Genomic DNA, 16676 nt, shown 5'->3' on the forward strand with positions numbered 1-16676 from the left:
AGTTGGTGTTTTGATTTTTTACTTTGCTTTTCTGTTTGGAGTGTCATTGCAACTACTGTATTGTAAATGATGGAAAATAATTGCATATGTTAAAAAAATATGAAACTTTATAAAGTAAAAAAAAATAAAAATTTTAAATAAAAAAATAAATAAATAAAAAATAAAATTAAAAAAAAAACTGGCAACTAGGGGCGCCTGGGTGGTTCAGTTGGTTAAGTGTTTGACTCTTGGTTTCGGCCGAGGTCATGATCTCATGGTTAGTGGGATCAAGCCCCGCATCTGGCTCTGTCTGACAGTGTGGGGCCTGCTTGGGAATCTCTCTCTTGTGCATGTGCCCGCGCTTGCTCTCTCTCTCTTCCCTCTCCCTCCCTTACCCCCATAAATAAATAAATTAACAAACATTTAAAAACTGGCAACTAACTACAGCCTGCCCACCATATCCTTTGGCACAGGTGTGAAATTTAAAACTTGTAATTCTACAGCCCATGAGGGGAAGCTTTCCCCCAGTCCCATCCCTTAGATACTGTAAAGGTCCAGCACACTCTCTCTGCCTCTCTCAAGCCAATCCAGGCCTGTTTGGCCCTCCTGCTCTCCAGGGAGATTCCTTGAGTAATAAAACTTCTTTCTAATTTTCTCAGTGTATAAAGTGTCATGAGCCTACATATCCAAACTACCATTAGTAGAGGGGAGGGTCAATTTCTTCTCAGTTGGATGATTAGGAAACATTTAAAAAAATAAAAAATAAAAAAAAACCTAAAGGGGAAAAGAAGAGGAGGAAAAAAAGGAAAACATTTATAAACCAAATAAAAATTCCAATGCAAGTTATTCTGATTTTGTGGAAAATATAACAACCAAGAAGACCAGAAAACTCTGGTCAGCAAATTTTCTTTCTTAAGGAAATGTACTCAAGAAGCTGAACTATAATACAAAGGATGCCTGGTGAGAATGTACTTAACACATGGGAAATTGCATGAATGATTGGCTCTGCTTAAAACCCCTCCCCAAGCTTCTAGAAAACCACTCTGTTGGTACTTATGATGAGCTGGCCACTGTTTTTCTCCCCTGGGACTGCCATTAAATCAGGATTTACTGCTATATAGCCTTTTTTGTGGGGCAATTTTTTAAATTGAGATACTCACATTAAAAAACTCACCATTTAAAAGTGGCTTCTAGGGGCGCCTGGGGGGCTCAGTCAGTTAAGCAGCCAACTTTGGCTCAGGTCATGATCTCGTGATTTGCGGGTTCGAGCCCTGTGTTGGGCCCTGTGCTGACAGCTAGCTCAGAGCCTGGAGCCTGCTTCAGATTCTGTGTATCCCTCTCTCTCTGACCCTTCCCCTGCTCATGCTCTATCTCTTTCAAAAATAAAGAAATGTTAAAAATTTAAAAAGTGGCTTCTAATATATTCACAATATTGTGTAACCATCATTATCTAATTTCAGAACATTTCCTTCATCCCAAAAATGAAACCTCATACTTGTTAATAGCCACTCCCAATTCCCTTCTACGCACACACCCTGGAAACCTTTAATCACTTTTGTGTCTATGCAGATTTGCCTATTCTGGACATTGCATATAAATGGAATCATATGATATATAGTTTTTTGTATGTCTTTTTTTTACCTAGCATAATGTTTGTGAGGTAGTTTCATCCGTGTGGTAGTATGTATCAGTATTTCATTCCTTTTTATGGCTGTATAATATTTCACTGTATAGATTATACCATATTTTTGTTAATCCATTATTCAGGTGATGGATATTTGGGTTGTTTCTACTTTTGGAAATTTGAGGGATTTTTTTGAGGCTATATCCATAGGGAAAATGGTCTACAATTTTCATTTATTTTTATTTCTTCTTTTTTTGTGATGTCTCTCTCTAGTCCTGGTATTAGGGTAACACTGACCTCATAGAATTAGTTGGGAAGCATCTCATCCTATTTTCTGGAAGCATTTGTGAAACACTGGTATCAATTCTTATTTAAATGTTTAGATAAAGGGGTTTATCCATCAAGAAGATCTAACAATTGTAATATTTATGCTCCCAAATTGAGACACCCAAGTATATAAATCAATTGATAACAAACATAAAGAATCTCATTGATAATAATACAGTAATATTAGGAGATATAAGTAGGTGAGTTCCCCAATTGCACATTCTGTCTTTCTCTCTCAAAAATAAATAAACATTAAAAAAAATTTCAGGGGCGCCTGGGTGGCTCAGTCGGTTGAACGTCTGACTTCGGCTCAGGTCATGATCTCACAGTCAGTAGGGTCAAGTCCTGCATCGGGCTCTGTGCTGATGGCTAGCTCAGAGCCTGGAGCCTGCTTCAGATTCTGTGTCTCCCTCTCTCTCTGACCTGCTCGCGCTGTCTCTCAAAAATAAATTAAAAAAATTTAAAAATACTTTTAAAAGTTTCAGATCAATGCCCTTCATGAATATAGAGGCAAACTTCCTTAGCAAAATATTAATAAATAAAATTAACAACATATAAAAAGAATTATGCTTCCAAACTAAGCAGACAAGGTCACAGGCAGGGAGTGGGGAGAGGGGACAGAGCCTTGGACCCCCAGCTGCTGAAGGACAAATTTCTCTCTCTGGCTGCTCCACTGCCCAGAGACTGGGTCAGATGGAGGTGAGTGGACTGGACTGCAGCTGCACTCCTGGGGCCACGTGAGTGAGCAAACACTTTCTTTTTTTTTAATTTATATTTTTCATTTATAGTTTATTGTCAAGTTGGTTTCTTTTTTAAAATTTTTTTTGTGTGTTTATTTTTGAGAGACAGAGAGAGACAGCTCAAGCAGGGGAGGGCCAAAGAGAGAGGGAGATGCAGAATCCGAAGCAGGCTCCAGGCTCTGTGCTAGCTGTCAGCACAGAACCCGATGCGGGGCTGGAACCCACGAACCGTGAGATCATGATCTGAACCAAAGCCGGACGTCCAACTGACTGAGCCACCCAGGCGCCCCAAGTTGGTTTCCATATAACACCCAGCATTCTTCCCAACAAGTGCCCTCCTCCATGACCATCACTCCCTTTCCCCTTTTCTCCTCCCCCTTCTGCCCTCAGTTTGTTCTCAGTATTCAAGAGTCTCTCATGATTTGGGCAAGGCAGTTTCTACAGTTAAGTCTGATGCTCTATCATTATTGAGTGTAATGCTAGCTGTAGGGTTTTATATGTGTACTTTATCAAGTTAAGGAGGTTCCCCTTCTAGTTTACTGGGAGATTTTATTCCGAATGGAGTTTGGATTTTGACAAATACTTTTTAGTGTCAATTGGTATGATCAGAGGATTTTTCATCTTTAGGCTATATATGATTTGCTGCATTGAATGACTTTTATTTTCTTTTATTTTTTAAGGTTTCCATTCTTTAATTTTTTAACATTATGTACAGAACCACAATACTATTTCAACTTCAAATTATGGGAGCTCACATATGCTTGGATAATAATACTGAGAAAATTCATGAAAAAGGTATTTAACAGTTTGTAAGATAATCAAATACTTCTTTGCTATATGGGCCAATGCATTAATAGTACCTTTTTTAAAAATGAAGTTTTTTGGACTTTAAATTATTATAAAAGGATATGAAGATTATATAGTGATACTTTCTGAATTTCTCAATCTCATTCCATCTCGAAAGCTCAAGGCAAATGTTACACATCAGGACATTCATGATTCTCCTTTGTACTTAACTATAAAAATAAAAAACTAAACCACACTTTCCTAAAGGCTTAGCTATTTTTAGGCTACATTAGTGTAATCATAACAGACTACTGGAACTAAATTATCACTTTCATGTTAACAATTTTCACAATGCAGTGTTCTTAAGAAGATAAAAACGAGTTGGGGAATTTGGATTTCCCTTACTGAATTTAACATAATCGAATCTCATTCTCTCTGGCCATAATAAACTTCACCTCTTTTTTCCAGTAGGAACTATCTACACAGCACAATGCTACAGACGATTAATTTTTAGAGTGAGATATATATATAGATTTGCAATATGACCAACACAGTAGTGCCATAAAAGGTTTTCTGCAGGTAAACATGATAAGAAAGGCCACAGTGGACAGTGCCCGACTGAGAACACAGTAGATTTCAGGTACCACTGAGGTTCAGAGGAGACCACAAGTTTCTAATTTTTTTCAGTAAATGAAAAAGGAAAACATTTAGAGAAATATAAGAGGAAAAACATGTAATTCCACTGTCAAAAATGTAACTTTTGAGATACTGCTTCCTTTAATTAGACAGGCAAATTAGCCGAACTTTAAATTAGAGAAAGTGAACAAGAGCAGAATATGAAAGGTGTTCCTCTTTTTTGCATCAAAAGGAATGCACTAGGATTAGCAAGAGGATCTTTCTGGTTCCTGTATTTGTGGGTCACCCAAACACCCAGAATCTTTGTAAAAGCTGAATAAGAGGCCAACGCCTCTGACAAATCTCAAAACCTGTCCGGCATATTTTCCTTTTTTTTTTTTTCATATTTTCCTAATATTGGAGCACATGGTAAGCATGGGTGGCTGCTTTTGACACAGCTAGCCAGACAGGTGTTATTTGGGTTTAAAGTTCGAAACCCACAGCCGTTTAAATTTCTCTGGATGCCATTTCGAGCACTTGCTATATTGTTTCAAACAACTTGCAAAAGTGGACCTGCGTGCAGCTGCCTGGACCTGCGTGCAGCAGTTCTTGGAACACGAGAAGCCCCCGCACACCATCTTGGAGCTGACGGTTCCCCAAACCGCAGGTAAGCCTGGCTCGCGTGGAACCTCCGGGACAGCCTCTTTGTCCTTGACTTTGGGGCCTGGCTGAGGCCGGGGTTGGGGAGCCCTGGGTTGGGGCTGCAGTGAGCTGCGCGCCAGTTGCCCTCATCCGCTCCGTGTTGAGTGATCTTTTCCTAACTGCACTCAATCCCTCATGGTCATAGTGTATAATTCTTTTTAATAAACTCTTAGATTCTGTTAACTGGTATTTTGCTGAGGATTTTTGTGTGTAAGTTCATGGCAGATATATCTGAAGTTTTGTGGGGTTTTTTGCTTGTTTGTTTTTGTGTTTTTGTACTGTTACCTTCCTATTCTATTTTTGGAAGAGATTGGGTAGAATTGGTGTTATTTCTATATAAATATTTGGTATAATTATTCAGTAAAACCATATGAGCCTGGAGATTTCTTTTTAAGAAGGTTTTAAATTATGAATTAATATTATTTAATAGTTATAGGAGCTTTCGGAGTATCTCTTGTGTTTACTGAACTTTATTAGTTTGTGATTTTCAAGCAATTGGTCTGCTTCATCTAATTGTAAAATACATGTGTGTAAAATTGTAATATTCCTTTTATATCATTTTGGTGTCTGCAGGATCTATAATGATATTGCCTGTTTCATTCGTGATATTGGTAGTTGTGACTTTTTCTTCTTTGTCAGACTTGCTAGAAATTTGTCAATATTACTGATCTTTTCAAAGATCCCGATGTTTGTTTCATTGATTATTGTCTTTCTGTTTTAAGTTTTGTTGATTTCTTCTCTTAGGCACAGGCCTTTTGGGAACTCATATATAGCAGAAAAAATTGTGTAGCAAATAATTATGGTTGTATGATCCTATTTATTTGAAATGGCCAGAAAAAGCAAATCTATAGACACAGAAAGTCAATTAGTGGTTGTCCAAGCCTGAGAATGGATATGGGGACTAATTAACTGTAAATGGGCCTGAAGGATCTTATTGGGATGATAAAATGTTCTAAAACTGGATTTTAGTGATGGTTGTACAACTTGCTGAGTTTATTAAAAGTCATTAAATTGTACACATGAGGGGCGCCTGAGTGGCTCAGTCAGTTGAGCATCCAACTTTTGATTTCAGCTCAGGTTATGATCTCATGGTTCATGGGTTAGAGCCCTGCATTGGGCTCTGTGCTGACAACTCAGAGCCTGGAGTCTGCTTTGGATTCTGTGTCTCCTTCTCTCTCTGCCCCTCCCCTGCTTGCTCTCTATCTCGCTCTGTCTCAAAAATAAGTAAATAAACTTAAACAAACAAACAAAATGCAGAACCTCTGCCCCCCTCTAGATCCGCAGAATCAGAACCTGCTTTTTAACAAGCATGCCAGATAATTTTGTATGTACATTAAAGTTTAGAAGTGCCACTTTACATTATACAATATGTAGTCCTTTTTAATTTCCAAAGATCAGTCACTATTACTCTCTACTCATAAGTAGGCTTGTCAGATTTAGCTAATAAAAATACAAGACTCTCAGTTAAATTTGAATTTCAAGATAAACAAGTAATAATTTTTAGTATAAGTATGGCCTGTATTTTATCTGGCAGCTTTATTCAACCATATATGCCTCTCCCCACAATTAACAAAATGAACAAAAATAAAAATTGACATAGCCTATGAAAATGTATGCAAACCAGTTTTTGTTTTGGCAAGATTATAGACGGCATGACAGCAGGACATGTAAAGTCCACCCAGTCTCAAGCACACTGGATTCTGTCGTAAGCGTTCCGTGCCTGGGGTCTCTGTAATGCGAAGGACAAGTGGCTTCTCCTATGAACTATTTCATAGAATGAAATCTTCTCCCCTCCCAATACACTATGAATTGCAACTGCTTTTACTTAATGAAATTTGACCAAAAGCACCTTTATCTCATAGAACCTGGCTTACATTTCATTCAAATACGGATGAAATGGGTCTTAAAGTACGTAAAGAAAATACACAGTAGGGGCACCTGAGTGGCTCAGTCAGTTAATCCTCATGGTTCGTGGGTTCCAGCCCCGCATCGGGCTCTGTGCTGACAGCTAGCTCAAAGTCTGGAACCTGCTTCGGATTCTGTGTCTCCCTCTCTCTGCCCCTCTTCTGCTTGCTCTCTCTCTCACTCTCAAAAATAAATAAACATTAAATTTAAAAAAAACCCAACAAATTAAAATATGTGAAAATATGTACTGGCATTGCTGGAGAATGTTTTGTTTTCTTCCTAAAGAGTTGTTGCCCATGTCTGGGAGTCTTAGAAAAATAAGTTTCAAACATTTTGTCTGAGAAAGTGAGAGATTCTATAATGTATCAATAAGAATTAGAAGCATCATGTTCAAAAATTGAAGAACACTTTTAGTACTCCAAAATATATACCAAAATATACACCATATATATATGCCAAGTATGAGATGGCTTAATTCACTCTAACATTTAAGCCAATACAAAAATTGCCAAGCAACCAAATAGGGAATTTTGGGTAGTTGGGAGACAGTGAAATTCCATTTATAACTCTTATGAGTAAGTGAGTAGTTTTCTAGATAAAAGCTTCTTGCAGAGGTGAACAAGAAGCGAACCACCTCCAATGAAGCTTTATAACAAAAACCTTTCAGTTAACTTATTCCCACCAAGTCTTATCTTCTTGGCTGGTAATGAAATGTCCAGGAGCTGTCAGAATGATTATAGTTCCAGGAAGCAGAATATTGTTAAGGGCTAATGAGTATAAGGGACTAAATATACGTACTTTTCCCTCCAGAGATTTTATTTCATGTTTTTATTTTAATTCATTGTTTGCAAGCCCTGCTCTAGAGACAGATGCTCTTAATATGTGCACACTAGTTTAGGAGTCAGGCCATTAATGAGTCAAATGACTAGGCTTTCATTAAATATTAAGTAATAAAGAAAATATAAGCATGCCATCAGTCATCTTATATACATGCTTTCTACAAAATAGCTCAGTATTTAATTTATACTGTAGAACAGTTAGAAACTATCTAAAGCTCTTTCCCTCCAAATAGTGGACTGGTTAAATAAATAATAGCACATCCATAACTTGCAGCCATTAAAAGCTATCTTGTCCAGGCCTCCCTGGAGATATGGCTGACTTTAGGATTGGAGCAGAAAATTACAATGATCCTGGAACATCTTGTAATATCAGAAGTATCAAAGACCACTGGCTCATGCTAAAAAGGCTCATGCTAAAAAGGAGCCACGCTGAAGAGCCTCCTGCTGCTCAAAGAAGGGACAATTTGAGTAGCAATGAGAAGAATAACTCTGATGGATTGAAACATATCAAACCTATTTCAGTGCATTAAGTCAGGCTGATACTCTAAAAACAATACTAGGGAACCAACTCATAATTTTAAAAACTGGAAAATAAAAAAGAATGAAGTATTTTATCTTGCCTTTCATATGCGTATGGTACCTAAGGGTATCCACAGAATTAATAAAGGGACATTTCTTTTTACAGAAATACTCCAGTTAATAAATGGAGAAGAAATGATAGAATTTCATAATTGTATTACCTTTAATGAAAAATTACAGCTAGGATAGGATCTTGAGTGGCTGTTAACTTTCCAAAAACAGACAAGCGGACATTATTTGCCTCGTGATGGCATGTATATTATACCACATAATAAGTATTCTTGTGAGAAATTACACTAGGCGTTCCTGGGTGGCTCAGTCAGTTAAGCGTCCGACTTCAGCTCAGGTCATAATCTGGCCATTCTGAGTTCGAGGCCTGCATCGGGCTCTGTGCTTCACATTTTGTCTTCCTCTCTTTGTGCTCATCCCCTGCTCACGCTCTGTCTCTCAAAAATGGACAAATGTCAAAAAATTAAAACAGAAAAATCACACTAAAATCTATTAAGCCTCTAAATCTAAATAATAGTTCACAGAAAATACAAAGGATAAAAAACATACCAAATGACACAATGCAAAAACCCAGAATATGGAAAACTGTATAGAACAGACAACCCAAGGATGCCTGGGTGACTCAGTAGATTAAGTGTCTAACTCTTCATTTTCAGCTCATGAACATGTAGTTTCGTGACTTCGAGCCCTGCATTGGGCTCTGCACCGACAGTGCAGTGCCTGCTTGGGATTCTCTGCCTCTCCCTCTCCCTCTGCCCCACCCCCACTCATGCTGTGTTTGTCTCTCTTAAAAAAATAAATCAATTTCAGAAAAAAAAAATAGACCACCCAGTATTGCCTCAGCAAATACATTGAAAGAGGAGGGAGAGGCTCTAGATTAGAAAACACCTAAGACATACCAAACATTTGTAGTGTGTAGAAGGTATTTGGATCCCAGTTTGGACGAACAAACTGTAAAAAAAATCCATGATGCAAATGGGGGAAATCTGAACACCGGCTAAAAGGTTGATGCTATTAAAATTATTATGGGGGTGCCTGGATGCTTCAGTTAGTTAAGCATCAGACTTCGGCTCAGGTCATCATCTTATGGTTCATGAGTTAGAGCCCTGCTCTGGCCCTCTGCTGTCAGCACAGAGCCTGCTTCAGATCCTGTCTTCCTCTCTCTCTGCCCCTCCCCACCTCGTTCTCTCTCTCTCTCTCTCAAATAAATAAAATAAAATCATTATAAAATTATAATATTGGCATTCTTGTTATGGTTTTAAGAAGTATCCTTACCTTTTATATATGTATGCTGAAATATTTATGGATATTATGAATTGATGTCTGGGGTTTGCTTTGAATTAATCAGGAAGTGAGGATGAAGGAAAATTGGCCATGAGTTTAATATTTGTTGATCCAGATACTAGATACATGGAGGTTAATTATACTATTCTATTTATATTGTAAGGATATGAATTTTTTTAAAGTTTTATTTATTGGGATCCCTGGTTGGTGCAGTCGGTTAAGCATCTGACTCGATCTTGGCTCAGGTCATGATCTCACCGTTTGTGAGTTTGAGCCCACATTGGGCTCTGCTCTGATGGGGCGGAGCCTGCTTGGGATTCTGTTTCTCCTCTCTGAACCTCCCCTGCTTGTGTGTGCGCTCTTGCAGTCTCTCTCAAAATAAATAAATAAACTTAATATTTTTAAATTTTAAAATTTATTTAAGTAAAAATAAATAAATAACACTTAATTTTTTAAAAAAATTTAAGTGTTATTTCTTTATGTAATCTCTACACTCAATGTGGGGCTCCAACTCATGACCCTGAGATCAAGAGTCCTGTGCTCCCCTGACTGAGCCAGCCAGGCGCCCCAAGGGCATGAATTTTTTACAAAATATAAGTAGGTTGTAAAACTATATTTGAATATGATCTAACTTTTAATTTTGAAATATGTGTTATATATGTGCACGCGCATGCGTGCGCGCGTGCGCACACACACACACACAGATTAGAGAGGAAGGCACATACCAAAAAGTCCGTGTTAGCTGTTTGGTGGGATTAGAAGAGAAATATAATCTTTTAATTTGTTTCTATATTGTCAATTTATAGAAAAAATAGTTTTAATTGAGTTGCAGTTCACATACCATAAAACTAAAATTGAATTATAAAAATAAAATTAAAATGTACATTTTAAAGTGTACAAGTGTTTTAGTATATTCAAAATATTGTGTAATTATCACAAATCTAATGTCAGAACATTTTCATCACCCTAAAAAGCAGAGTATAAATTAAAAATTAAAAACTGTAAGTCTGCTACGAACATTCATGGACAAGTTATTGTATGAACATATGTTTTCAGTTCATTAAGTATAGACCTAGGAGTGGAAAAAAACTGCCTATTCCAGGAACACAAGGATTTGCACCTATGTTTCCTTACAAGAATTTTAGATTTTCAAGTCCTACATTTAGTTCTTGAGTTAATTTTTGATTAGGGTATGAGATAGGGGACAAAATCCTTTTACATGTGGATATCCAATTCTCTTAGGATAATTGGTTGAAAAGATTATTGCTTTCTCATTGAAAGGTTGTGGCATCTTCATCTAAAATCAATTTATTATAGGTGATTGCACTACTTCTGTACTTTCATTCTATTTCACTCCTCTATGTTTTCAATATGATGTTTGCTCTTCAGGGTACTTTTCTATTCCATATGAATTCTAGGATTTATTTGTCCATAACCGCAAAAAAGAAAAAAGGCAGGTTTTGATAGGGCTTTCATTCAATCTTTAAATCAGTTTGGGGAGTTTGCCATCTTAACAATATTATGTACTTTAGTCCATGAAACTGGATTGACTTTCCCCTTATCTATGTCTTTTTTAGTTTATTTCAACAATATTTTGTAGTTTTTAGTTTATAAAAGTCTTTCACTTCTTAGTTAATAATATTCTTAAGTATTTTCTAAATCAGTATTGACTCTATTTTAAATGCAATTATTTTCTTATTTGCTTTCAATTGTTCCACGCAAGAATATAGGAATACAGTTTAAAAGACAGGGGCACCTGTATGGCTCAGTTGACGAATTGTGCGACATTTGACCTCAGGGTTGTGAGTTCGAGCCCCATGTTGAGTGTAGAGATTATTTAAAAATAAACTCTTGATTCCATTGTATATATAAACCACATCAACTTGGCAATGAGAAAGAATGAAATCATGCCATTTTCAGCAACATGGATGGAACTGAAAGGTATTATGTTGAGTGAAATAACTCAGTCAGAGAAGGACAGATATCATGTTTTCACTCATATGTGTATCTTGAGAAACTGATCAGAAGAGCATGTGGGAAGGAAAGGGGAAAAATAGTTACAATCAGAAAGGGAGTGAGGTGAACCACAAGAGACTCTTAAATAGAACAAAGTGAGAGTGGTTGGGGGGGTGGGAAAGAGGGAAAAATGGGTGATGAGCATTGACGTGGGCATTTGCTGGGATGAGCACTGGGTGTTGTATGTAAACCAATTTGACAATAAATTATATACATAGAAAAGAAAAAAAGAAAAAGGAAAGGGAGAATATTTAGGATACAAAAATAAAATCTTTAAAAAACTAGCTTTATGGACATATAATTTGCAAATATACAATTCACCCTTTTAAACCGTACAATTCAAAAAATCTTAGTATAGTATAGTCATAGACACATGCACCATCACCACAGCTAATTAACATATTTTTGTCACCTCAAAAAAATCTCATAGTCTTTAGCAATCATTTCCTTATCCTGCAAAACCTTTGCCATAATAAACAACTAATCTACTCGCTCTCTCTTTAGATTTGACTATTCTGAACATTTCATATAAATGGAATAATATGATGTCTCCTTTGTGTCTGGCTTCTTTCACTTAGCATAATGTTATCAAGTTTCATCCATCCTGTAGCATGTGTCAGAAATCATTCCTTTTTAAAGCTAAATAATATTTCATTGTACACATATACCACATTTTGTTTATCTGTCAGTGGACACGAGGGTTACATCCACCTTTTAGCTACTGTGAATAATGCTGTTATGAACATGGGTGTTCAAATACCTGTTTGAGTCGCTGCTATCAAATTTTTTGTGTATATATCCAGAAGTGGAATTGATAGGTCATATGATATTGTTATGGACTAAATGTTTGTGTGTCCCCCTTAAATTCCTATGTGGAAGTCCTAACCCCCAATGTGATGGTATTAGAATTTGGGGCCTTTGAGAGGTAGTTATGTTTAGATGAGGTGATGAGGGTATATCCCATTGTTAGGATTGGTGTCCTTATAAGAAGAGACATGAAAGACAGGCGTCTGGGTGGCTCAATTGGTTAAGCGTCCTACTATTGATTTCAGCTTGAGTCATGATCTCACGGTTTGTGAGATAGAGCCCCTGTGTCAATCTCTGTGCTGACAGTGTGGAGCCTGTTTGGGATTCTCTTCCTCTCTCTCTCACGCTCTCCCTCTGCCCCTCCCCCCTCAAAATAAATAAACTTAAAAAAAAGAAAGTGAGCATTATTATATATATATACATATATATATGTATATATATATATAATGAAGAAGAGACAGCAGAGAAATAGAGCTATGTGAGCTATGTGAGGATACAGCAGGAAGGCAGCTATCTGTAAGCCAGGGAAGAGGGCTCTTACTAGGAATAGATTTGGCCAACGCCTTGGTTTTGGGCTTCCCAGACTCTAGAACTGTGGGAAATAACTATCCGTTCTTTAAGCCACCTAGGCAGACTGAGACAATAATGTCTAACTTTTGAGGAGCTGCCAAAATGTTTTCTATAGGTTCCACCATTTTACTTTCTCACCAGCAATACACAAGGATTCCAAGTTATCTATATTCTCACAAAGACTTTTTATTTTCTCTTTTTTTTTGAATACTTATAATGGTGGGGGTGAAATGGTATCTCACTGTAGTTTTTCTTTGAGAGTGAGAGAGAAAGAGAAAATGAAAGACAGAGTGTGAGTTGGGGAAGGGCAGAGAGAGAAGGAGACACAGAATTGGAAGCAGGTTCCAGGCTCTGAGCTGATAGCACAGAGCCCGATGCGAGCTCAAACCCAGGTCATGACCTAAGCTGAAGCCAGATGCTTAACTGACTGAGCCACTCAAGCGCCCCTCATTGTAATTTTTATTTGCATTGGAATGATGTTGAACATCTTTTCATGTGTTTGTTAGCCATTTTGGGAGAAATGTCTGTTCAAGTCCTTTGCTCAATTTTTAACTTGATTGTTTATCTTTTTGTTGTTGAGTTTGGAAAGTTATTATGTACTCTGAACTTGACCTGTATGAGATACATGATTTGCAAATATTTTCTCCCAATTCTGTGGGTTGCCTTCTCACTTATTAGTTTCCTTTGAGGCACAAACAATTTTAATTCTGATGAAGTGCACTTTATCTATTTTTTTAGTTGTATTTTTGATGTCAGATTTAAGAAAGTTGAATAATCCAAAGTCACAATTTATACATAGAATTCATTCTAAGAATATCATAATTTTAGGTCGTTGACACATTTTAGTTTTTGTAATATGGTATGAAACATGGGACAAAATCATTCTTTTGTATGTGGATATCATGTGTCCCAGAAGCATTCACTGAAAAGACTAACGTTCCTCATTAAATGGTTGTGGGACCCTTGTCAAAATCAATTGGCCATAGTTGTATGGGCTTACTTCAGGACTCTCATTCTATTCCATTTTTCTAAATTTCTTTTTTTTAATTAAAAAATGTTTATTTTTGAGAGAGCACGAGCAAGCTAGGGGCAGAGAGAAAGGGAGGCACAGAATCTGAAGCAGGCTCCAGGCTCAGAACTGTCAGCACAGAGACTGATGCAGGGCTTGAACTCAAACCGTGAGATCATGACCTGAGCCAAAGTCAGACGCTGAGCCACCCAGGTGCCCCTGTATATTTCCATCCTTACAGCAGGACCACACTCTTTTGATTACTATACCTTTGTAGTATGTTTTGAAATGGAGAATTGGGACTCATCCTAGATTCTCTCTCTTTTTTTAAAAAAAATATTTATTATATCCAATATCAGGCTACTCAACCTACAGTTTTGTTATTTCTAATTTTATTGCTTTATGATGTGAGATCTTCTGAATGGTATTAATCATATGGAATTAATAGAGCTTTTCTTTATGATCTTAAAGATGGTTATTTTTTTTAATGTTTTATTTATTTTTGATACAGAGAGAGACAGAGCATGAGAGGGGGAGGGGCAGAGAGAGAAGGAGACACAGAGCTGGAAGCAGGCTCCAGGCTCTGAGCTAGCTGTCAGCACAGAGCCTGATGCGGGGCTCGAACCCACGAACGTGAGATATGACCTGAGCCAAAGTCGGAGGCTTAACCGACTGAGCCACCCAGGTGCCCTTGTTCTCTTTTTCAAATGTCTTTTGGCTGTTTCGGATTCTTTGCAATTTCGTATGAATTTTATGACCAGCTCATCCATTTCTGCAAAAATAAAAAAGAAAGGAGGTGATGTTTTGACTAGCTTATGTTCAATCTGGAGGTCAATTTTGGGGGGTATTGCTATTTTTTTTTAGAGAAAGAGAATGAGCGGGAGAGAGGGGCAGAAGGAGGGGGAGAGAGAGAGAGGGAGTGAGAGTGAGAGAGGGAGAGAGAATCTTAAGCAGGTTCCATGCTTAGCTTGGAACCTGACATGGGGCTTAATCCCTCAACCCTGGAATCATGACCTGAGTCAAAATCAAGAATCTGATGCTCAACCAACTGAGTCATCCAAGCACTCTGGGGAGTATTGCCACATTAACACTAACACCCCTTAACACTAATAAACCCTTAGTCTACTTGCTGTCTCTCTCTATTTGCTTATGCTTGACATTTCATAAAATTTAACCATACAAATGTAGCTTTTGTGCCTGAGTTCTTCACTTAACATAATGTTTTTAATGTTCATCCATGTGAGCATGTATCAGTACTTTATTCCCTCTTATGACTGTATAGTATGCCACAGTATGGATATACAGTATTTTGTTTATGTGCTTATCAATCGATGGCTTTTTGGTGTTTCCATTTTTTACTATTATGAATAATACTGTTATGACCTTTGGTGTATAAGTTTTTTTATGAACACATGTTTTTAATTCTCTTGGGTTTATACCTAGGAATTGAATTGCTAGGTCGTATATTATGTCGATGTTTAACTTTGTAAGGTATGTCCAAAATGTTTTCCACAGTGGCTGCACCATTTTACATTCTTACAAGCATTATGTAAGGGTTAGGTAATGGTTTTTTCGATTGACACCAAAAGCACAATCAACCAAAGAATAAATAAGTTGGATTTCGTGAAAATCACAAGCTTTTGTGCCTCCAAGTACATTACTGAGAATGTGAACAGACATTGGATGGCTCCGTTGGTTAAACGTCTGACTCTGGATTTTGGTGCAGGTCATGATCTCCAGATTTGTGGGATTGAGCCCTGTCAGCACAGAACCTGCTTGAGATTCTTTCCCTCTCTCTTTGCTTCTCTCCTGCTTGCACATGCATGGGCACATGCACTTTCTCTTTCTCTCAAAATAAATAAATAAACATTAAAAAAGAACGTGAAAAGAATACTTGGAGAATTGTAGAAAATACTTGAGAATCATATTTCTGATAAGGGTTTAACATCCATAAGATGTAAATGACTTTCACAATTCAACAACAGATAAGCAACCCAATGAAAAGTTGGCAAAGGACTTGAATAAAAGGTTCTCCAAAGATGTCTTACAAAAGGCCAAAAAATACATGTAAAGATGTCCATAAGGAAATGTAAATAAAAATCACAATGTGATACCACTTAGTACATACTAGGGTGGGTAAAAAAATGTATAATAAGCATCTTGGCGAGGATATATGGAGACAGGAATTCTCATGGTGGGGATGTAAAATGTGGGTGCTGTGGAAAACAGTTTGGCATTTCCTCAAATAGTTAAACATAGAATTACTATATGATCTAGCAGTTCTAGGTATATTCCCACGAGAAATGAAAACATGTTCACACAAAAATTTGTACATGAATGTTTATAGCAGCAATATTCATATTAGCCAAAAGGTGGAAACAAACCAAATGTTCATCAGTGGGTGAAAGGATAAACAAAATATGGTGTAATCATAAAGTGGAACATTATTCAGCCCTAAAAAAGAATGACACATGCTACAACATTGATGGACCTTAATTTTTTCAATTTTTTAAAATGTTTATTTATTAATTTTGAGAGAAAGGGGGGAGGGACAGAGAGAGAGAAAGGGAGAGAGTGGATCTCAAGCAGGCTCCACGCTGTAGGCACAAAGCCGGATGAAGGGCTCCACTGTCATGAACAGTGAGATCGTGACCTGAGCTGAAATCAAGAGTTGGACGTTCAACCGACTGAGCCACCCAGGCGCCCCCATTGATTGGCCTTTTAAACCTAATGCTAACTGGGGCACCTAGCTGGCCCAGTCCGAGAGGCATGTGATTCTTGCTCTGGAGGTCATGAGTTCAAGCCCCACCTTGGCTGTAGAGATTATTTGCATAAGTAAACTTTTTTTTAAAAAAAACTAAAACATACTGCTACTTGAGAGAAGC

Source organism: Suricata suricatta, chromosome X (genome assembly GCF_006229205.1).
Source record: "Suricata suricatta isolate VVHF042 chromosome X, meerkat_22Aug2017_6uvM2_HiC, whole genome shotgun sequence".
Lineage (NCBI taxonomy): Eukaryota > Metazoa > Chordata > Mammalia > Carnivora > Herpestidae > Suricata > Suricata suricatta.